The 22,533-nt window shown below is 40.0% G+C and overlaps 1 protein-coding gene and 1 long non-coding RNA gene across 4 annotated transcripts in view; one reads left to right on the forward strand and one right to left on the reverse strand.

Moving 5' to 3' along the window:
• The window catches only part of LOC135298613 (uncharacterized), a 100,269-nt gene extending 84,477 nt beyond the window's left edge, over positions 1-15,792 (forward strand). For 2 of the 3 annotated variants that reach the window (XR_010360639.1, XR_010360640.1), the window contains 2 exons: positions 5,809-5,924; positions 6,158-6,292. This is a non-coding gene — a long non-coding RNA (uncharacterized LOC135298613). Of the gene's footprint in view, positions 1-5,808; positions 5,925-6,157; positions 6,293-11,066 lie in introns of those variants that run through there. The other variant, XR_010360633.1, reaches the window with a different exon arrangement.
• PRDM5 (PR/SET domain 5) overlaps positions 1-22,533 on the reverse strand; it is a 169,569-nt gene that overhangs the window by 15,514 nt on the left and 131,522 nt on the right. The window contains exons 32-41 of the mRNA XM_064416379.1: positions 20,927-21,056; positions 18,775-18,939; positions 12,695-12,926; positions 9,129-9,223; positions 7,511-7,668; positions 6,151-6,450; positions 4,036-4,202; positions 3,893-3,938; positions 3,733-3,766; positions 283-368 (exon numbers count right to left, since the gene is read on the reverse strand). The gene's annotated coding sequence lies outside the window, so the exon portion shown is untranslated. The remainder of the gene's footprint in view (positions 1-282; positions 369-3,732; positions 3,767-3,892; positions 3,939-4,035; positions 4,203-6,150; positions 6,451-7,510; positions 7,669-9,128; positions 9,224-12,694; positions 12,927-18,774; positions 18,940-20,926; positions 21,057-22,533) is intronic.

A 22,533-nucleotide genomic window follows, 5' to 3' on the forward strand; every position in this document is an offset into this window, starting at 1 on the left:
TTAGGAGTTTTTAGTTTTATCTCTAAGATTCTTCTGCATTTAGTGTTTTCATCTGTCCATCCCCTCTCTGCTAGAGAGAAATGACCCCTTACCTCTGGTGCTAAGTTAGAGAGTCCTTCCTGCGATTCTTGGAAAATTACCTTTATGATTCTTTGAGGGAAGCACTTTTTTCTTAAGGATGTCTTTAATGTGGCCAGATTGTCTTTCATTGCAACAGAGAATCCTTACTAAAAAGCAGCAGTTTATTTACAACATTATGCAAAGGAAAGCACATCAAAATACCTGGAATGATGGTTCATCAAAAAATTGAAATTGCCCAATCCTCTTTTTAGTGGTATTATGGTATCTTTTCCACAACCGGTGTGTTGCTGAAAGGCAAATGTGAGATAGTTAATAGGATCCTACCAGCACTGAGCACCTCTGAGAGCCTACTGCACTTTTGGAATTTACATTTTTGGTTTGTCCTTCCCCAAAAGGTCACAGCTCTTTAGCCTCTGTACTTCAGCTTTCTGATGCCTCACTTCCACAGCACCCCTCTCTTTGAGCTGTCTGTGTCTGAAGGGTGGTGGAACCAAAGCCAGAGCCACAATGAAGGGCTCTGAAGGTGTAATACTGGTTTAAACACAGCCAAAGCCTGTGCTGTTTCATTACTGCATTTAAAGAGAAGAGTTCTTTCAAGAGCTATTTTTGCCACTCCTGTGAGTCTGAGGCAATCGTGGTGTTTTGTGAGTTTCTACCGTGTAATTTCAATATGCAACAATGTCTCCAATTGAATAATTTGGAATCCACGCACGCTTTGCAGTTTCGAGATAATTTGATCTGAATAGCAGCTTCATGTAAATGTTTTGGCAGCAGTGAAAATACCCTCAACATTACTACTTGCAACTTGAAACATCAATAACCATTCTACATGCTGGCAGTGAAAGAGCTTGATAGGCAGGTTAAAATCATTAATTCTTCGGTCTGAAACTGATATTTTCTCACTGAAAGGTTTGAAAACAAATCTACTTTCAACAGGTTATTTCTGTATTAATGTGATACCAGCAACATCTGTGCAGCTCCCTCTCTTCTCCTGTGGGCAAGCACTGTTAGGGGAGCTGGAAGGAACACAGCTCTTGCTTGCTTCACCCCACAGCTGTGGGGAAAACATGGGATACGATGTTTGAAGTGCTGGATAATTGGAGGAAGTGGATGGAGAATGATAACAACAGCAACAGGGAAGTTTCTCAAGCGATTTGAGAAGGTTTTCTGGTGCAGGCTGGATGTTTGATTATCTGTGCATTGGATACCCACTTCTCTCTACTTGAATAATACATGGGAACCAAGGATTGTTTACTTTAAAATACCAAAATGAGAAATGACCATGTTCTGAAAATAAAACCTGTGAGTTTCAACTCTGCCACCTCTAGGATAGCCCAGTGGGAGGGATAGGATTGCTAGAACTAGGGGAGGCCTCCTTTTCCTTATTTGTTATCATTTAACAGAATCTGAAGGCATCTTCCTTTGCAGAGAGCAGGAAATCATTCCTGTGCAGCTCCAGGGCCATGCAGAGGTTATGGTGCCCATTTCACTTGTGGTGTTAAACAACAGAGGGTTTCTGAACTGTAGCGAGGCTGTACCAAGTCACCAAATCCTGGCCAACAGATAACAGAAGACCACATGCATAGTGGAGAGTTTCTGACTTAGCAAGAGATGAAAACACGGTGTTCTTTAGCTGCTTTCTTCCTCCAGTGTCCTTAAATGCCACATCTTGTGTTCCACTACAGGGGAAGATTTCTCAGGGTTACATTTGGAAGCACATGGTCAGCAGAGAAAAAATCCCAGCCAAAACATTCCTGTTAATTGGTGAATGTTTTTTGAAACCTGAACGTTATGAATGCATGTTATGCCCTCAGCTTTGCTCTAAGTCTGCCTGGAAACTGGAAGTTTTGTGGCAATGAACTGTGGTATCCCATTGAGCAGGACTAGTGTACATATTGTGTACACGCTAACAAACACAACCTGACTCCTGCGTGTCATTGGGAAATTGAAAGGATTGTGATTATGCACATTATCTGTCTATAATGCCTGCATCTGAGACACAGATTACAGCTGCCTCTGCAGGATGAGTGAAATGAGGTGCCACTGACTCCAGCAGCAAAATTCTCAAGGAGCCTTGAGTTCTGCCCAAGATGCACTGATACTCCCCATACATGGAAGCAAGTGTTTTACCAGAACAAGCATCATTTGAGCTAATCAGAGAATCTGTAATCACTGAAACAACTTGCAGGGATATTTATGAAATGTGAATCTTGGATTTATTTTGCACAGACCATCTTATTTTTCTATCCAAAGCTGCTTATTATGCAGACTCTGAGGACTGTTAAATATCACAAGACATTTGAAAACCAGAACTTTCCAAAGCCCCCTTTTATTTTTTTTCCCCATTCTTTGGGTAAACCTATTCTGGGTTAATATTCTTTTCAAAGTTAACCTTTCTTGATCAGTGCTTTTAATGCAGATGTTTGAGTCAGCCGAGGAAGATGTTACGAAATCTTCTCTCCCATTGCTGCCTGACCAAGGATGTTTCAATGGAAACATGGTCCTTTTGATCTGATTTATTTGGGAGTTCTTCTTGTGCAGCTTGTATCTCAGCAGAAAACCTAACAATCTGTTTGCTCTTACTGTGAAAAAAGAGATTGTCGCCCTGCCAACATAATTACATTGGTGAGTTAGGGAATAATGAGTGAGAACAGATGAAATATTCAGATATAAATAGTCTGTTTTCATGTGCTGTGATTGTCGCTAATAAAGCAGGGCTGTGTGGTTTGTGGTTCAGGGACAGGATGAGGAACCAGGACATCTGGATTCCTTTCCTAGCTTTACCACAGTGTATTGAAGAAGCCATCAAATCTCTTTGTGCCCCATCAGTTGGAAGTGGATAATAATGCTCTGGGGACTAATTCTTTAATGCTGTCATCTTCAGATGTTCAGGAGGGAAGAGCAATACAAGCATACACTTTTTGCACTCTAGAAGTCAGTCCAACTAAAACTTTAAATCCAGATACCTAAGCAGTTTGTGAATTAATTTCTCCTATCCTAACTTGAGTAATTTGATGTGCTTGCAATGAGAGAAAAACAAGAGGAAGATTAAAACCAGTACAGAGTGTTTGAATACAATCCTGTAAGTTTGTGATCTTAAGCTTTCTGGGACAAGTTTTTTGGCTTTACATTCTTTACACTTTTAACAGTCGCCAGTGATATCCTTGACTGAAATGTCCTCATTTGTTCAAATCCTGGAAACTACTTAGGCCTCAACTCATGAGGCTTGGTATAATTTAAAAGAGGCCCACAGTGGCCACCTACACAAGGGATGTGCTTCCCCCAGCCTGTGTGTATTTTGTTCACTGCAGCTGTAAGTAATAGATCACTAAACCACAGATTAAAAGCATGTAATTGCTATAAAAGTAATTAAAGACAAGATTAATCTACCTAGGAGTAAATAAGCAAATTTGGCATGTAAATCATAGTGAAAAAGAGTTGATTTTTTTTAACATGCATATGGTAATGGAGAGTCTTAAAAGCAGAGCTGCTTCTTCAGCTGAGGAGGGGAAGAAAGAAACTGTGCTAGGGAGTTGAAAGCCTTGAGTTTAAACCACTTGGGATGAGCACTGTGTTATTTTAAGGTTTCTACTACTTATTTAAATTTCCAATTTACTCAAAATGAGAGTCCGTAGTGCTCTAGTGTTTTACCTGGGTGTCAGATGGCTTTACCTCCACTGCAAAGCTAAACAGGAGCAGATACACAGCTGGTAGTGGGGACCCCACATCCACACTTCACATGTGGCTGAATTTTCCAGTCTAGCCCCTTGTCTGGACTAGCTGGAGCTTAGGAAGCGTGCTGCTGGAGTACCTTCTGATGTTGTTTTCATCCAAAAGCCCAGTTCCTACGCTCTGACCTGAGGTGCAAGGAAAAGCATGTTAAGTGGGAGAAGTCAGGAAATTTGCTTCAGAAGAGCCCTTCTGATCTGACTTAAAATGCCAACCTACCCTCACCTATTTGTACTGTTACCCCTGAATAAGGGCAGCACCAGAGCTTGATTTGCACTTGGAATCCAGCTGGCCAGGCAAGGCTGAGCATGAATTTCCCTTTGCTTTCATGGAGGCTTTGCTCTAAATCACTGCAGTTGGACATCGCTGAAGCAGCAGCTGGAATACTTATCCTGCAGTATAATTTCAGATTTCTTTGAAAAAAAGGCTTAAGGCTATGTGTAAGAGAAATTGGCTTCAGTTTGTTGATTTTAATCTCATTTGAGACCATTTTTGGGAACACTGCAATATTGGCACAGGAGGCACAATTATAGGGAGAATTAGCTCTTCACCATCACTCTAAGCTAATTCTGTGTGTTCTGTGATGCTGAGGGAAAAGCCAACCTCCTGATGTACAAGAAATCCAGGAATCTCTAGTGATTCATTTATTTCCCAACTGACTGGTACATTAAAACACAGAATAAAAGTCTGTGGTTTAACCTATATCCAATCCTTGCTTTCACCAGGAAAAATGTGGGCACATGGCCTGCCAGGAAATCCTTAGCACGGCCTGCCTGGGTCTGCAATAAGGAGATGCAGGGAGCAGCATCCCAGGCTTACTGCTGAGATCCCTCATCTACCTCCAGAACCTTAAAAAATGAGGGCACTCAGAGAGACAGGGAATAGGTACCTGGAGGCTCATACTCTTCTCCATAAAAATTGCACTTAAAATGATTCACATCACACTAATGTTCCTAAAAAGACATCCCAAACCAACAGACACTCATGCACATAAACTCTAGCTGTGCATCTGTGTATGCACGGCCATGTAAATAACTATCTTTATGTGGTGAGACAAAGCAGCCTCAACTACCAAAAGATTTAGCAGCACAAATTCTTTTCCTATGGCACAAATCCCACTAGTAGTAATTTCATCTCGAAATGGAAAGCACAGCATTGCACTATTTGTGCACAAAGGCCAAATTTCCCTGGTTGGCAGTTAGACCCCAAGCTCATACAAACACAGCAGGAGAAACCTGAAATGATTTTGTTTCCTGGTGGCACTAATTCCATTGCTGGAGAAAATGTAATTATATTTATGTTGATGTTATAATGGTAACTTTGCAGGCAGACTGCATTCTGTCTGTTAGGCCAGATAGAGCTGAAGCAGCAGCAGAGGACTAAGGAATGCCTGTTCCTTGGTGGCATTGTGCCTGGAGCCCAGGCACTCATTTCAACAGTAAAAGTTTATTCTCTGTAAAAGATAGTTATGATTTAATTGTGTCTCAACTACAAAACCTCTCCTTTTCAAGGAGGTGGGAACTGCAGTTATTCATTGGTATTTATTCTGGTTGTTTTAATTTATTATGCTTCAGAGGATATGCCAGCCTATCCTATTGTTCTCTCAAGGTACTGTGTCAGTGTGAGATGTCACTAGTCCTGAAGCCTGGATCACATTTTTGTTCATCACTTCTCTTGCACAAATAGTGCCACTGCCCTAAGAGAAGCAGCACTTGGGGAGGGTGTTTCAATTCAGGGCTGAAAGATTTCCTTTTTCTTATGTAATTCATGAACTCTAGAGCTGCAACTGAACTAAATTAAGCAATTAGAAGACAGAAAGAGGTAAAAAACTTATAATTTTCAAAACTAAGACTTTGGGTGAGAATAACATTCCAGGACAAGTGGAACACATTGTTGTTTTTTTTTTTAACAGGTTAAAAAAACCCAACCAAGCACAAAAAACCACCCCCTTACTGTTTGTGTCTGCTGAGCCTAATTTTCTGTCTTTTCCTTCCCTAGTCTTACAGCAGGACAAAAGCCATGGTTACAGTGTCTGTAATTAGGATACCAGCAGATGGAATAGTTAATCATGCCCCAGCTAAGCATTGTGCGTGTTGCTGGGGAAGTCAGCTAAGGTAGATTCATTTCTCCTAATTTAAGCATATAAAAAAGAAGCACCTGGTTTAACCTCCCATCCCACCTCCCTCTGCATTCAGTGGGGAGGGAGAGGAACAGACAAGGCTGGGCTGTGGGTGGAATCACTCGCTTCTTGGTGGTGCCTCCTCCAGCACTAGGGAGGAAAATGCTGGTCTATCTGAAACTCACTTTTCTCTGTTAAACTGCAATTTTATCCTCTCTTACCACACAGAAGAGGCAGGAAGATGACTGCTGTACATGAGGGCAGCCAGGGGAACAAAGGAGCCACTCACAGCCTGTGCACTTCTTGATCTCCCCATCCTCTGCTGCTGGATGTAGCCAAGAGAGGTGGTCACTGTGGTGGTCACTGTTCACAATCCAAGCCAGGGGCACAAAACTGGCTGAGCTTGGTCTTTTCCATGTTCATCAATATTAAAAATATGTCCAGTACATGGTGGTACTTCTGGCATTCACCACACAAAGGCCTCTGCAGGCACCACATTTTCATAAATGCTTCATGGTAGCCTGCAGATTTCACAAGATTACATTGGCTTAAGCAGGAGGAATTTTATGGGCCTTACCAATGTTACCTGAGGAAATACAGCTCCCAAATGGTGATTGGGTTTTTTTTTTCTCTCTCAAAATACAGTTATAACAAGGGGGCTAATGTATGTGAACACCAGAACAAAGTTTCTTAAAGGACACTTGAACCCTTTTATATATGAAGCTTTCAACAGCTTTAGCTTTTGCTGAACTTTTCCAACTTGTTTTGTATTTTGTTCAATTGTTTAAAGGCAATAATACCAAAGATATAATTCTGAAAGCAACAGAATTAAATTGTCAGGAAACTCTGCTATTGAAATCACCTGTAGTTACTCTAAGTTTGTTTTGGTTACTTGATTTTTACTGGGAAGGTTTAGGAGGTCAGTTTTACTATATAATACATTGAGCTGATAAAAAATGGGAAAAAAAGTGATTTAATTTATTTTGACTAAAATAAATAACTCTTAAGTTTGAGGGAGTAACTCTTAAGTATGAACATAAAGTTGCTGGCACTGTTAAATTCTAAAATTACTAAATGAAATCTAATTGAGAGCCAGTATATGAAAGCACTCGAGTATTATGGGTCACCTCTTTCTAACTTCATTTGGAATTATTTGTCTGCTTCCAAATTTAATTAGATCCATACTATGCAAAATATATAACATACAAGTCAGAAATGTATATATTAATTGGAACAGAATAGCAAATAATGTAAACTTCTTATTTTAATCCCCAAATCATGCCACTTGGAAAAAGAAAAAATTGCAGACTGCTTTCATATATTTTCTGCCTCTTTTGCACTCCTTGCCAGAGCTAATTCTGCAATGCAAGGAAGAGCATTTTTGCATGGATCCTGCCCTGTCCAGAGTACTGGAAATGCCACAGTAGCACAATCACAGAGTCCCACTTCCCACTTTACTAGAGCAGACTGGAAAAAACATCTGTGCATTTGGATGAGCATCTAAATGAATCTGAGTGTGGCAGGGCCCTCCTTTAGCAGTGTCCCTGTCACTACAGGAAATGAGGCTGTAATTTCACATGCCTGATTGCAGGAGGGCTGCTCAGCAGCCAAGCAGCAGGTCCAATGTAAAAGGCAAATCAGAGGTATCTCACATCTGTGGACTGGTTTTGTTGCACCTCAGCACTTCAGTACTCTATCAGATAGAAAGCCTTGTGTTCCTCATCCAGAGAATTCCTGATCTGTTTATGTCACATAGGAAAGAAAAAAGGAGATAACCTTTTTTAAAGTTTTATTCATTCTAAAAGTCATCATCTGAAGTAGAAAATGTGCTTTTCTTCTTGTTCACATCATTATTTTTTTTTGTCATATTTCTTGTTGTGCCATCTCACTCTTTCAAACTCTAAGATTACACAGGAAAAGATGAAATATTAAACTAATTTATAGTTGCTTCAGGTTTTGTCTGAGCTGGGATGGATCATTCCTTCCTTCCTCCTGAGCAGTGATTTCTTTAACAAAGGTTTGCTGGGACAAAAATTCACCTTCTATCAAGTCTGTATCACCTTCACACACTGTCACCTGCTCTAAGCTGCTACACAGATACTGAATACTGCACATGACCTGTTTACTGGGATGCCCTTTGTGTAAATATACAGATTTGATTTAGCTGGCTGTCAGAAAGGCAAACAGGAATAATGGAAAATATCTTCAGTCATCTCATAGCAAACTCTCATCATATAAAACCCGAGCTGTTCACAAAATTCTTACTTTTTTTACATCAGGCACCTTAGGAAATTGTTTGGTAAGACTGAGGGCTGGATAACCAAAAAGACTGTGGCTAGTAAAGATATCCTTCCAAGGAGCCACAGGGGAGCCATTCAAAACCCCATCTGCTGTGTCCCTGTTCACCTTATCCTGTTCACCTTGCCCCTCCAAAGGAATAAATCAGATGGCCCAATTACTTCAGGAGAGCTGGGTCACACTGTGCCAATAATGAATTTGCAAATATTTGAGTATTTATGAGGTGCTAACTCTTGTCTCTATGTGTTCAGCTTAGCCTGGATTCAGCTGTGATACCCAAAGCCAAGTACTTAGTGGTTAAGCCTGATTTTGCACGCACAGAAGTGTCCTGGCTTTGCATCCAAAATCCATGTTTGACATCTACCCATCCAACTCACCCCTGCAGGACACTGCTGAGTCATTTCCCATTGGTCAGAGCCACATAAAATCTCTGTACATAAAATCTAAGTGCACAAAGCAGACAGGAGAGTAACAGTGTGGTCAATCTGCACGGATGGCCATGGCTACAATAACTACAGGCAAGGGGAATTAGGTCTTATGAGTATAAACGTTGAGCTAAAGAATCAATTTTTGTTTCTCTGAAAGAGCTCAATGAGGCATAAAAGTGTTCAGGAATGTTTAATCCTAAAGGGAATGAGATTTATCAAAGAAATTTAAAATGATGATATGTTCACCTCTGGTTCTGCAGGCAAAGAAAAGCCAAGAAAGTCCAAGGCATTAACAGCTTGGAAGCTATTTTTCATTCTGCCAAGCTGTTTTTCATGCTGCTCTCACTGCCTCAAGTTTGATGCTACAGTGCAAGGCAAATCTGGTTCTGGCAAGCAATCACTAACTTGTGATAAGCATTAGGTTTACATTTAAAGATCAAAGCAAATATACATAAACCATTTTGAGTACATACATATCCTCTGCTTTATGTCCTGGCCCTTGGGTTTATAGCCCCTCATCACAGCGTTTCCTTCTCACATTCTTAGTGGGTCCAGGGACAACTGGAATCTGTATTGAAAAGAAAATGTAGTTAATTTAATTTATACTAATATGTAGTGGGCTAGATATTTCAGGCAGAAATTTTATCTGTTGGTCAGCAGATGAGGCCAGAGGAACCACAAGATCTGTTACTGTCACACTCACTGGAGGGACAATGAAGTACTGAAGTTTTTGAATACTCACTGTGTTGTTTCTCTCCCCTCTGACAACAGCCAAATATGATCAAACCCTTAACAATGCACATGTATTTAGACAAAATTCCCATTTCTCTGACACATCCCAATGCTAGAGCTGCCCATAACTAAAACTGATATTCAAAGATCATTGTGCCATGAGAAGGTGGAGGGTTGGCAATTTTTCCATTTCAGGGTAGATTCCACCTACTCTTCCCAGAAGTGAACCTGCTCCATGGCTAAGCAATCCACAGGTCATCCCTATGACCAAATCCTGAAACCCTGCTCATGACTGAACTCCACCTGGGATCCATTTGTGCAGGTTTTCACACTTCAAGAAATCTGACCTTTTACTTCTGTTTTGTTTACCCTTTTCCACTGGATAAAAATTAAGGCATCATTTTGAAAACCTGTATTGAAAACTCAGTTTTCCCGAGCATTTTATGAAGAGTTTAAGAGTACAGATTTCAGCTCAGGCTCTAAATAAAACTCTCCAGACTTTGGTTTGAATAAAACGCAGTCTACTGTAAGGTGAAGTACTGAAATCATGCCTCATTTAATGTCTTAGGAGAAACTGCCAGAGATGATTTCTGCACAGTGATTTGCACAGGTTAGGAGCTATTTATTAATCTCCATTCTATTTATTACATGTAACACGTTATTCTAAAGTCACATGTATAAACAAGCAAATTGATGGCAGATTTACAATGATTTTGCAAAAGGTATTAAAAGTGTGCTTGTAAAATGGTATGTGAGCCTATTCTACGTGTAGTAAATCACTGGGGAAAGAAAAGGATACCTGACAGCTTGAAGAAACCAAGTTCATCTCAATTCTTGGGAACCATCTAATCCATAAATGAAGCAACACCTCGTGAGATCACCTACCACACACATTTATGCAGGCTGAAAACTGTATCTACGTCTGGATTCACAGCAGATTTGCTGCAAAACTTCAAGTTAGCTCCTGTCCAGTCTTGCCAGTTCTCCTGGCTGCTCAGCGTGTGCAAAAATCTCATCCTGACTCTTGAGTTTCCTTTCAATTGAGTTGGGGTTTTTTAAATTGCACATCATAAGATGCAAGTGTAGGGAATTACTTTTGTTTTCCAAGTACCTGAAGAGTTTTAGGTTTGGTTTCTAATAATTGTCCTTTATCTAATCCAGAAGATTGGTTTTTGATGGTCTGAAGTGCACCATTAGTTTTACATGCTCTTATACACTGGTCTGACTTAGAACCAGTCTAACTGTTTTGTTACAAATGGTTTTAGTTTCCAAGTAAACCAAGAGGCAAAGCAATTCAAAACATATTGAATTCATTTAATACATTAATAACCACAACTGGCTCTAAATCAAAAAGAATTACTCTAGACTTAGAGAGTTTTATTTCTGACAGTCTTACTTTTAAAATAAAGTAAAACATATTGGATATATTCACTTACTTTAAAATAGCAAATCAGTAACACAGGGATTAACATATTCCTTTTCTTCCCTATGTCCAAGACATTTCTTTATACAGAAGAAAACGCTTGATTTCTCTTCAATGCAAAAATAATCCTGTAAATGCACTTTTCGTGTCCCAATGTGCAGCCACTCTGCTGAGCTTTTAGATTCTACAATTAGATAAATCAGATTCCCTGGTGAAGATCTAAAGCTGTAAATACAATTTCTCTTCACTTCATTAGGAATCTGGGCAATTCCTGTCTTGGGAGCAGATCCTGTCCATGAACAGCTTCACCAGAGCAGCTGGTCCAGCCATCACCACTACACAGCTCGTGGAAGCACAAGATGCCTTTGTACCTCCTTTTTTCTCCTGTTATATTAAAGATGTCCCACAGTGACAAGCACAGCCTTAGAACTCTGACCTCCCAACATCAACAGAGGGCACTTGGCAACTGATGCCAGCAGCAGGGTGATGCAGAACAGCACAGGGGCACTTTCTGCAACAGTGGCTCTGCAAACAACATCTGCTGAGCTGGAGGCCAGGGCAGCCCTCCTGCCTGGGTGAAGGCAGCAATGGAGAACAAGCCAAGACAGCCCAGACAAGGCTTCTGGGGACTCACAAACTGCTGCAGGGAAAGTACCAAACCCCAGGTCCCAGGGCTTGTGAACTGTCTGCACCCACACTTCCAAGAAGCTGTGGGTGCTGAGAAGCAGCTTCACCACTCTCTGCCATTCCACAAGCTCCTGCTCCATCCCACCTGGCAGGCCATGCCAGGAGCATGCCAGCTGGCACTGGGTTACCAAGGTTCCATTTCTGTCACCTTGGCATGGCGGAACAGCATCCTTCCCACACGCCGTTTGCATTGAGATGATGTGGTGTTGGAGAGGCCACCAAGGAGTCAGGAGGGATCATTTCTGATTGTAACTATGCTGGGAGGCTGGGCAGCAGAACTCTACAATGGTGCCCTTGCCAGACCTCTGTGTTATCCCAACCCATCCCCACTTTATCCTGGCTTTTACTGCAGTGCTCTCGCAGATCACGCCTTCGGGACTTGATCCACACAGAGGCTGCTCCCACAGCTTGCCCCATGACTTTCCCAGGAATGGGAATGATTTAATATTAATGGCTATCCTCTTCAGAATGGGTCGTGGAGAGTGGGCCATAAGAGGTCATTATTGTTTAAACACTTTTGTTTTGCCTTTCTTCTCAGAAACTTTAAATCATGAGCTTCCTTGCACAGAACATCCAAACGGACAGCTTTAGGATGTGTGAGAAAGACACAATTAATTTAGTGCAAAAGATAAGACATTTCCTTGGGGAAGCACTAACACCAGGCCTATTACCCCTCAGTGTCATTGCAGATTAGTGTTCTGCATAGAAAGGGATTCTAAATCTTTTTAATTGAAAAATGTTTCTCTTTTCCTTACTGTTATAAATTTCTGCCCAGAGGTTAAAGAGTTTTTTAATTATTTCTGAATTACATCCAATTTCTGGACAGTTTATCAAAAAAAGGAGGATGTAGTTTGTCTCTTGCTTTATTAATTTATGTCAGACCAGAGAAAGGAGAAATATATTCCCCTGGTGACCCAAATGAAATAGTTACATAAAGAGATGCTTAGAAATACAAAGCCCAGACATCCCTAACATGTTAAGACTGGCAGCTGTCACCAACACATCCACATGTAGGAATACATGCCATAATTATGGCAAGTGGAAGGATAATTATCCAAACACAATGATGGAAACAACAGTCAGGAGAAGAATTTTACTCAGCTTCTCTCTCCCTTTTTCTGGTTTAAAGTTTGAAAAACTTCAAAACCAATGATTTTAATCCATGTAGGTTGTTTGACTCATAAGTCATAAAATTACCTCAAGAAAAGAAGATGCAAATATCCTTTTGCCTTTAGCATATCCTGAGCAGGACCAGTCAAAACTGTGACCTGGACTTGGCTCAGTCCTTGCTCCATGGCCTTGGAGCAGCCTTCTTTTGATCCTGAAGGTCATGGATGAGATTTGAAGCAAAGTCCTGGCTTTGAGTGGTGTAGCCACCAACCCCAGGAGCCTCCTGGAAAGCACAACTCCCTTTGGAGTCAGGAGCCTGCTGGAAGACAGGAAAACCATCACACAGAGTTAGTTAATTCTCTGTTTAGATGTTCATTTAGCTACAAGGCTACGTGGCTATCTTTTCTAGAACTCTACACAGAACAGCACTGCAATTTGGGGGGCAGCATATTCAAAAAGGTACTCGGCAGGTCAATGTTTCTATAGATGTTAGTCTGCCATAGTGTTTGGGTAGCTGCACAGCCCACAGATCATTTGTGTGTTAGGGTGGTTTAGGTTTTCTTGTCCTTGAAAATCCTTCCAAACAACCCTATTCTTTACACATCTCCTGATTGTATAATGGTTATGTTTTCTCTGATCTGTACTGAAGAAAAAATATTTTCCTTTTCTAATTCAATCCTTAGCCCTTGTTTTCCCAACCTCTAGTTCTCAAGAAATGTGATTTCTTAAAAAAAAAAAAAGAAAAGAAAAAAAATCTAATTAAGCCATTTATCAAACTTTTCCAAGTGGGTAGAGTGACAAATTAGCCCTATCTTCCACCAACAATCTGATGGATGGGAAGATAAAGATGCAGAGGCTGTTATTTTAGCTGGAAGCTCTCCACTATATCAATTGTTTGGCCCCAAGCCAAAAGACCCCAAGAGTTGACAAGGACTAATGACGGGTTCTTGAAGTTTATGCAGCGCGAGGCCTGACATCAAAGGAATGCAGCCTTATTAGCAATATCTCTGTGCCTTCTCCTTGGAAAAAAAATACTATTTTGTTTTTTCAAAAGATTTCACTTTATCATTCTGCTCTTTCAGCAAATGGAAATAAAATTAAAACTGTAAATGAATTTGCACAATAATATGAGGAGTTCTGCTGTTCACTATAAATGTGAGGTGATTGTTATGACTCTTAAGTCATGTCCACTACAAGAGGCTAAGACAGGCAGACTGCAAATAAGTTTCCCTAGGAGTCTTTCCTTTTACCACTATTTGCTTTGGAATACTTACACTCTTCCCAAGTATGAACTCTTGGTGGTTTTAGGATATGAGGTTAGGGCTGAGGTGGATATTGGGCCTGACTCTGTGACAGAATCACCTTCAGTGTTTGTATAACTTAGACCTTTCTCCCTTCCCCCAGTATTTTTATTTTAATGTGCACCATTTTGACATGAATTGGAAACCCTCTGTAGAAGGTGGAATGCAATTATTACCTGACTAGAAAGCAGGAAGAGAGGATATAACAGCAGAATGACTTCTAAGAAAAATCAAATCAACAACAAAAACCTCTTTTGATATCTTGGTTTGACAAAACAAGCCATTTCTGGAGATACTACATGTTACTCTGGACTAGAAGTAAAATCCATACATTTTTTACTGGAAAATTATTTAAAGACTACTCTTGATGTCCCATTCTTTATAAACTTGTTTTTCTCTTGTGGAAATAGGACAGTCTTCGACTTGCTGGCACAATGAGGAACTTTGGTATTGCTTTATCAAATCCAACTGCAGTAGTTCTGCATATCCATATACCTCATTAACTTGATTTATCTTTTCCACACAACACTTTTACAGGATCGAATTAAAAACAATACTGCAATGAAATTATGACAGCACTGGAAGTCAGTGCAAAGCAACAATCAGCACATTCTCCAGTATTTTACTATCACTGTCCAGTCTGGATTTGAATATGTGTGGAAGGAGCACAGTGCAAAACTAGGGATGCCATCCATCTTCAACCCTCCTATGTCTCAACTAACTGCCCTGGATTATCCCTCTCCAATTGCTCCCAATCCATCACCAACTTGCTCTGAGTGGCTGGGCACTCCTGCAGCTTTTCTTTCTTGTTGATTTTCCAAAGGGATGTGCCATTGCATCTGCCATGCTGCTTTTGACCCTGCGACATCAAGGCAATTTACATCCCACTAAGACACCCACAAGCTCTGATGGTTTTTGGGGAATTACAAAAAAAGATTGTTTGTGTTGGACCTCATAGATTCCAATCACGGAAAGAACAAAAGAGGATTTTTAAATACTACAACATTACCTGGCAATGTCAAAACCAGGAATTGAAATTCTGGTTGAAAAGACCATAATAATTCAATTTTTTTTTTCTTCTTCCTGATGCATTTTGTATATCTAAGCTCCTAATGTACTTTCTTAGCTGCTTAATGATAACAGGGCTACTTAAGAACTGTATTTTCTATATGACATTCCCTTGCAACACCCAGAATGAAAACCTAACTAAAGAAAATGCAGTGGTTGAATTTTTCTACTTAGAAATGGGGGGGGGGGGGGGTTTCAATAAAAATGAAGTGTAAGTATTATGGCACTATGCAATTAAGTGTTCAAATGCCATTGCTTCTAACTTAGGAAGAGGATTCCTTGAACAAAGAAGCTTAAATGTAAATTGGTTGGAAATGAAGAAAAAAAAAAAAGATCAGTGCTGAAGTGGCCAATGAACCAAACTGTTTGCTTACTTATAATTAGCAGCATGGTCATTGTCTGGCTGCCCTGGCACTCTGTAAATATGCCTGGGCAGACTGTGATTAAAGATTATTTAGAAGCTTTATTATTTAAGATTTGTTCATTGCCTCAAGAGACAGGTAAAACAACAACTCTCTCAGTCACTCAGCTCGGTTGGGGGATAGTGGCTATAATTCAATCCTATTTATCCTTTCTTCAGTAAAATAAAGGATTTTCCTTTTCTTTAAACATGGCTCCAATTACTGAATAGAGCAAACTCATTCAGAATTTTAAGATTCAGATTTTTCAAAGGTTCCTGAATCTCTCACATATTTTAGCAAAGTTAAGAAATTTTGTTCTGTAATTTACAATTTATTATACAATTCAATGAAAGACCTTAAAAAGGCTGAGCTACAAAATAAATAATAATAATAACAATAAACTTACTCCACCCTGCATTTGTCTTTTATTTGCCAGATGACCAGTTTGTTTTACTTCCTTAACACAACTTTGGAAAATAAAGCAAGTCTGTACATGTACAGTTCCCACCTGGAAGCACAAACTTTAGCAGCCAACACCAAGTTAAAACATAAAATCACCTTTCATTTCTGTTCAAAGGTAATGTATAATTCAGCTAGAGCTGAGAGATACTCACATCATTTGACTTTAAATGTTGCCCAGTAGATTCTGTGGTAAGCCTGGTAGAAGGCAAGTGAAAAACAGACAAGCAAACCACCCCACTGCTACTACAGCTACAGAGGGAAGTGCACAGGTTTACAGATCAGATGGAATTTGGGCTGCTCCATTTTGCCTGTGAAACTGCAGAGGAAAGATGGCAAACAAATCAGAGGGCAGAGATACTGCTCGGCTGTGGCAGAGGGAATACCCATTTCAGCCATCAAAGGATCTGGTTTGCACTTCTCTTGATTTTTTTTTCTTCCTCTAAGTCATACTAATATTATGTCTTTTCTCAACTTTATTTCAGTCTCTTGCATTTTGGAACAGCTTCTGCTTTTAAGATGACTTCACATGAGTATTAGGACAGAGCTTTTTCTCACTAAATGATACATGAAGAGAATAATGATTTCAAATCTGTATGTCCTATTTTAGATATTTCCACTACCAGGAAGTGATGGCTGGCCTACTTGTGTGTTACAAAAATAGCCAAGGATCTTTAAGCAAAATCAATGCTGCTGAGCTGAACAGCAATGGAGAGGTGCAGTGTGCTACAGCATGAGCCCTTTGGTGCCCATCCCAGCACTGCTGTCAGAGAACATCCTCCATGCATGGCCCAAAACAACCTGGGCAGTGCTGAAAAACTCAAACATTTCTTTTTAAAAAGTGACATTTAAGTTCTAGGCTGAAAATCCACTGAGGATTTTGGTGGGCATCACTCTGCAGGCCTGAAGATACAGACTGGAAGCAGTAGGTCTGGACCCCCAGTGAACCTGCGTGCTTTCTACCAAAAATGCCTGATTTTACACCATTCCACCAGCCTGCAGAGGTTTTGGTGCTTGCTTTCTTTACAATTCCAATCTAGGTGCTGCCAATCACTTCTGCAATGCTGATAACACGCACAAATCCTTTCACTGTCTCTGTCATCATAGCCATTGACAGAATTCTGTTATCAAATTTACTGTACCTCCTTTATTTTGCAGTGTTTGCTGTTATCCCAGCGATGAATACCAGACTCTACAGGCAACTGGACTTTCTGTGCCACTAAGATCCAGTTCACCACCAGAATGCTCAGCTGAGTCTCAAAGCCTTTACAGAGCATAGTAACTTCACTAGATGGCAGTGGAGAGAAATAGTACTTCATAGATGGATATTTTTAATAGGAGAGGGATACATCCCAGCAAGTCCTGCAGTTTATTAGTGCTGTCTGTGTTAACACTACATCACAAGACAGCAATTCTCTCACCCACACAAAAGTCCAGGGGCTCCTGCCCAGCTAAATCTCCGTGTAAATGCCTGGGAAAGCACAGACACTCTTCCAGCACTAATGCAGAAAGGCAGGGAGCAACACGCACTCCTCTTTGAAGGGCTTTTCTCATAAGCTCAACTGTACCATGGTCTTTCCTGAAATCCCAGGAAAAGACAAGTTCCAAGAAGAAAAAGTTCCCAAAAGAAAACTTCCCTGAGAAGTCAGAGACACCATCATTCAAAGAATCTTAACGTTTCATGCCATAAACATGATGAAGAAAATGAGTGAAGAGTAAGAATGAGAAAGCAAATGGTTCAAGGAGCTCTGTGAGGACTACTCTGCATTCTATAAAATCCTTTTCATTCACAAGAAATCCTTACAAATACATGTTTCTTGGGAGAACTGTATGTCTCTTACAGGTAACTCAAGAAACAAAGCATAATTTTTCAAACTTCTGACAAAACTTCAAGATGAAATACTTGAAGCAGCAAGTTCTGTAACTTCTAAGGTTCAAAACCTTCAAAAATTCAATCTTTTGAATACAGAGAACTGATGTCTCCCAGTCATTGGAAATTGACACACCTGTACAAAAGTAAAGAACTAAAATCGAGTAGATGATTTCAGCCAAGTGGATTACTTCAATTAAGAGTTTATCAGTAAAGTTCTCTAGAAACAATGGAGTTGTCTGGCTTTATTTAGAATGCTCAGAAAATACAAACTATCATTTAGTAAAGTAAGGAGACAAAAAAAGTTTGTTTTCTTCTAGCGTCAGATGTAAAAAAATAAATAAATTCTAAAGCTTGTTTCTTGCTGTGGGACAAATATTAAAAAAACTCAGTTCACTGCCTAAATCACACTTCTTTAAGCTATTCTTGCCTTTATCTTAATGATTTCCAAGACTTTCCCCTCAGAGAGTAATACATTGTCCTCTGGCATCTCAGCTGCTCCCTCACCAAACTGTTTGCAATAGCAAGCAGAGATTCAGGATATTGAAAGTGCTGATAAAAAACAAACCCAGTTGTGTTGCAAGTGACTTCTTGACTTGTGCCTGCTAAGCACAATTCAAAGGCTTGAACTTTTAAAGGCATCATTCTCTCTATTTATTTTTGTGTAAATACGAGCAGATGAGAAACAATTCCTTATGGCATTTCAATCTGGGAGACTTCTCTTACTTTTCCTCCTCACTGGCCATTGAGAAACAGAAATATCTGGAGGTGCAAAGCCCCAGGGTTTTGTTAGTGACACAGGGAGTTGTATTCTCTGCATCTCTGGTCAAACAAACACACACAATCCATGAGGCTGTCACATAAAGAACAACTTGTTGGCTAAATCAGCTTGATAAAAAAAAAAAAAATGACTGCTCCCCAAGCATCAAGAGATGGAGATTTCTAGAAAAATACCCACATTTCAGATTATCTCAGTGGATTCTCCCAGATATAGATACTGTAAACAAACACAATAATTTTATTTATTTGTGTAACTAAATACATTTAGTAGAAATAAAAAAGACCAACCTGACAGAACAGTGATGCCACTTGTGCTCACTCCAACCCCAGTCACAGGGAAGTAATTTTCTTTTATCATTAACATTAGAGAGCTTCATGTCGGATGCCCTGGATGGTACCACTATGCAGTAAGACAGGTGCCCTGGAAAAAAGCCAGAAGTCCTCTCCAACGGCCTAGATAATGACAAAACAGCCCTTTTAGTTTATTTATTGCACTCATTCAGTTCCTCTTTTTAAACTCTTTAATTTCACCTTACACAAAAAGATCTCAATTGCAGAGTAAAGAGAACTGTTACACTGTGTCCTTCCCACTGTCTCCCCAGCACACTCATAAATCACAGAGCGTGGGTTTGCCTGGAAGCTGTGCCATCCTGTTAGTTTTAATTAAGTAGCCTTAAAGTAAGTGGCCAATCAATATTGATTCATGTGGGGCTCACTGCACTAAGTCATCCCAGTGTCTGAAGGCATTGCTGATGTGAATATAATACCCTGGCTTGGCCTGTCCACATTCATGTCAAACGAAGATTAAGAGTGAAAAGAAAACACTCACTGAGCTATTTTCTCCTCTGTAACGTGCATCTGACTGAATACAAAGTAGAATCCCTACCTTTTCAAAATTCTACAAATATTTCCCAGCCTATTTACTTTGCATTTAATTCCTCTGCACAGAACTTGAATTTTGTACTGCCACAAAAAATGTCATGACCTGCATTTCCTGAAGTTTGGATTTGAAGCTGATAGATACTGATTAAATCTGACCATAACCTGCACAACACACAGCTTACAACGAGGCCTGGAAATTGCTGTATGATTGTTATGATAAAAGATCATTACAATAAGATCTTCCTCATCAACTTCAAAATATAACTGTGTAGCAACCAATTAAAGGCATTATTGAGTTGACCTGCACTTGCATATCAATATCTAAATTAAATTGATCTAAATCTGAGGAACTTGCTCTGATTTCCTAGCACTTCACACAAGTTTCTCTCTTCTCTAAAGGGAACCAAGGGTTTAATTGTCCCATGTCTATAGGTGATTTTTTTGCCACAGCCTAATTAGCTGACACGGGCCATGAAGACTATAATCTGTTTTAATGCCTCTCAAGTTATCACCTGATAGGTGCACAATCTATTTTTCATTCCCCACCAGGCCACCCCAAAGAAGCTCTACTTTTAAATTACTGCATACTTTTACAGCAAATTATACCACACCTTGATGGGGTCCTGCAGCTTCAGTAACAGTGAAACAAAGCTGAAGACAGAGTGGCAATTTAATAAAATCAAGTTTTATATATTAGTAAGCAGATGACCAAAGTGGATTATTACATAAAACCCTGACAAACAAGTATTTACAACATAAGAAGTGAAATAAGGCATTTTTATTATCAATCCCAAATCAGGTCTCTCCTACAAATATATTTAGTATCACAGCCTCTGACTGTATTTGTATTACCTTTTCTAGCTAATGTTTTAAAAGAAATATCTGACTTAGAGATGTACAGAAATTATTTAGTTTGCTACCCCTTTCTTTCACTGGCAATGAAAATCTGCAGTGCCGTACTGCTTGCTGCAGGTTGTAGATGTGAGTTTTCAGCCTGTACAGCCACTCTCATTGTGTTTACTATGCAAACGAGTTGTAACAGTATGTGGGAATGAAAAGCCCTGATTTTTGTGGAATCTAATGATTTGTACAAATTTTACTTCTGAATTGCTCTGGAAACTTGAAATTGTCACATAATTAAGAAAGCTATTCAGATGTCTTTCCAGTCTTTCATTTTCTGGCTTTGATGCATTTGCCACTGGGGTTTTCACAGAATATTCAGCTTTCCAGATGGTTTCGTTTACATTTCTAAGTTTGCCATCGTGTGGAGCTTGGGTCTCAATTGCAGGTCACACCTAACGAGGGGACATCCAGAAAATGAAAAATTCCTAGCACCTCTGTGGTTAGCCCTGCTGAATAACTGCTGCAGTAGCTGAATTTTGCTGTACAGATGTTGGTAATTTGCTATTGAAAACCACCAGTATCAAACTGTCAGAGTCAAGAAATGGCTTTAATTATTTCCTCCCTGGAGCAGTAATAGCCATTACTTGAGCACTGCCAAAGCTGGAATGTGTTTGTGTGGGTGATTTCTTAGCACATGGACTGCAGGCAGCTTTACCTGCACTTGCCAGCCCTTTGCTCCCTCCTTGTGGAAGGAGATTGCTTCAGATCATCTGGAGACCACCACGAGCTTTCCTCCTTTTCCCTGGCCACCAAAGACTAACATTGTTTTTCTGCTTCATTGAGTCCTGAAAATAGAAGATAAATCAGACAGAAAGCCCTTGGAACTAAGGATAAGAGGAAAAAAATCTTCTCTGGGAGGGAATAATTAAACAAAAATATCAGAAGCTATGGGAAATTTGATGAGAAATTCTACTGAGAAAGAAGGTGAGGTCAGCAGGGCTACTGCAGGAGTCTCCTTCTCACTCTGCATAAGAACTGCCTGGGCTCTCCTTTCTTGCAGCATTGGGCACAAATAAAACTATAGTCAAAACCATACAGCTTAAAAAAATATATTAAAATTCAGGAGCAGGTCAAAATATTTTTACCATTTTCCAGCAATTTCAACATTATTCTCTCTCCTTCATCAAATAGATCCAAACCTCAGAAAAATTAAAAACTGCTGTTAATGTGAACATTTCCACAGGAGCCTGCAAGGGGTTTTGGCTTATGCTTCAAAAGAACTAAAACCCCTCCAAAATAACTTTTGGGCTAGGATGTTTTATTCCTCATTCCCATGCTGTATTGATTTGGGAAGACAGTCTAACCTCTGTACCTCCAAAAGCTGTCTTGTCTCTCAAGTGGGATAAGGTTCTTCTCCCTAAATAATTTGAGGACTTTTTGTGCCTCTGACAGAGAAGTGCTGAAGCAAAGTTTTCCTGAAGTCTGGGGGAGCTTGTCTCCTAGAAGAGCAAGAAACACCGAGGGTGTTCCTGCAATATCTATGTGCTTGGCCAGCAAGGAGCTGCTGCTCCTTTGAAGTGCTCACTTTGGATATTTGTGCATATGGAGACAGGGTGTGTTTTCCCACATGCAGCAACCTTTCCTTCTGCTGACTGCACAGCCCAGCCCAATGTCACAAGTGTGGCATTGACGCTCTCTGGGGTGCTCCAGAAGGGACAAGTAAAACATGGCTTATAAAAAAAGAAGGAACACGATAAGGAAAATCAGTCTAATGAAATATACTAGAAATAATTGCCAGTTTAAAAGCTTTAAAGTCATTAAGAGCTCACCTTTAAGTTGTGAGCATGTTTGCTATTAATTTATCTCATGTTTTTAAGTACTAGCATGGAAGACGTCAGGAATGTTTTAACTACACATGGATTTTCCTAGAATTGTTTTTAATTTCCTTCCTTTTTAGGTCAGCAATAAAATTTAAAAATCTGGGGGGAAGAAAAAGAGAAACAGTCCCTACTTTAAAACATGCAGCTCAGAAGGGAGGAAAATGGGATTTCTTTGCATCCCAGTGAAGTCAAGACTACCAGGATTTGCTGAGTTTGAGAGGCATTGAGATATTTTTTCAACCAAACTTGTGCAGTGAGTATTTCTCTGAGGTGATCACTTCTAATTGCTGCTGCTGGAATCACAGCACAGCAGAGATAACCAACACCATCTGTCAGCAGCACAGGCTGACTGACCATCAGTGAAAGAGATTCCAACACTGCTCGATAGAGCCTGATGATCAATAGCTATTAAAATGCTGCTGCTCCCCCTCCATGACAGCCA

Source organism: Passer domesticus, chromosome 4 (genome assembly GCF_036417665.1).
Source record: "Passer domesticus isolate bPasDom1 chromosome 4, bPasDom1.hap1, whole genome shotgun sequence".
In the NCBI taxonomy this organism is placed as follows: domain Eukaryota; kingdom Metazoa; phylum Chordata; class Aves; order Passeriformes; family Passeridae; genus Passer; species Passer domesticus.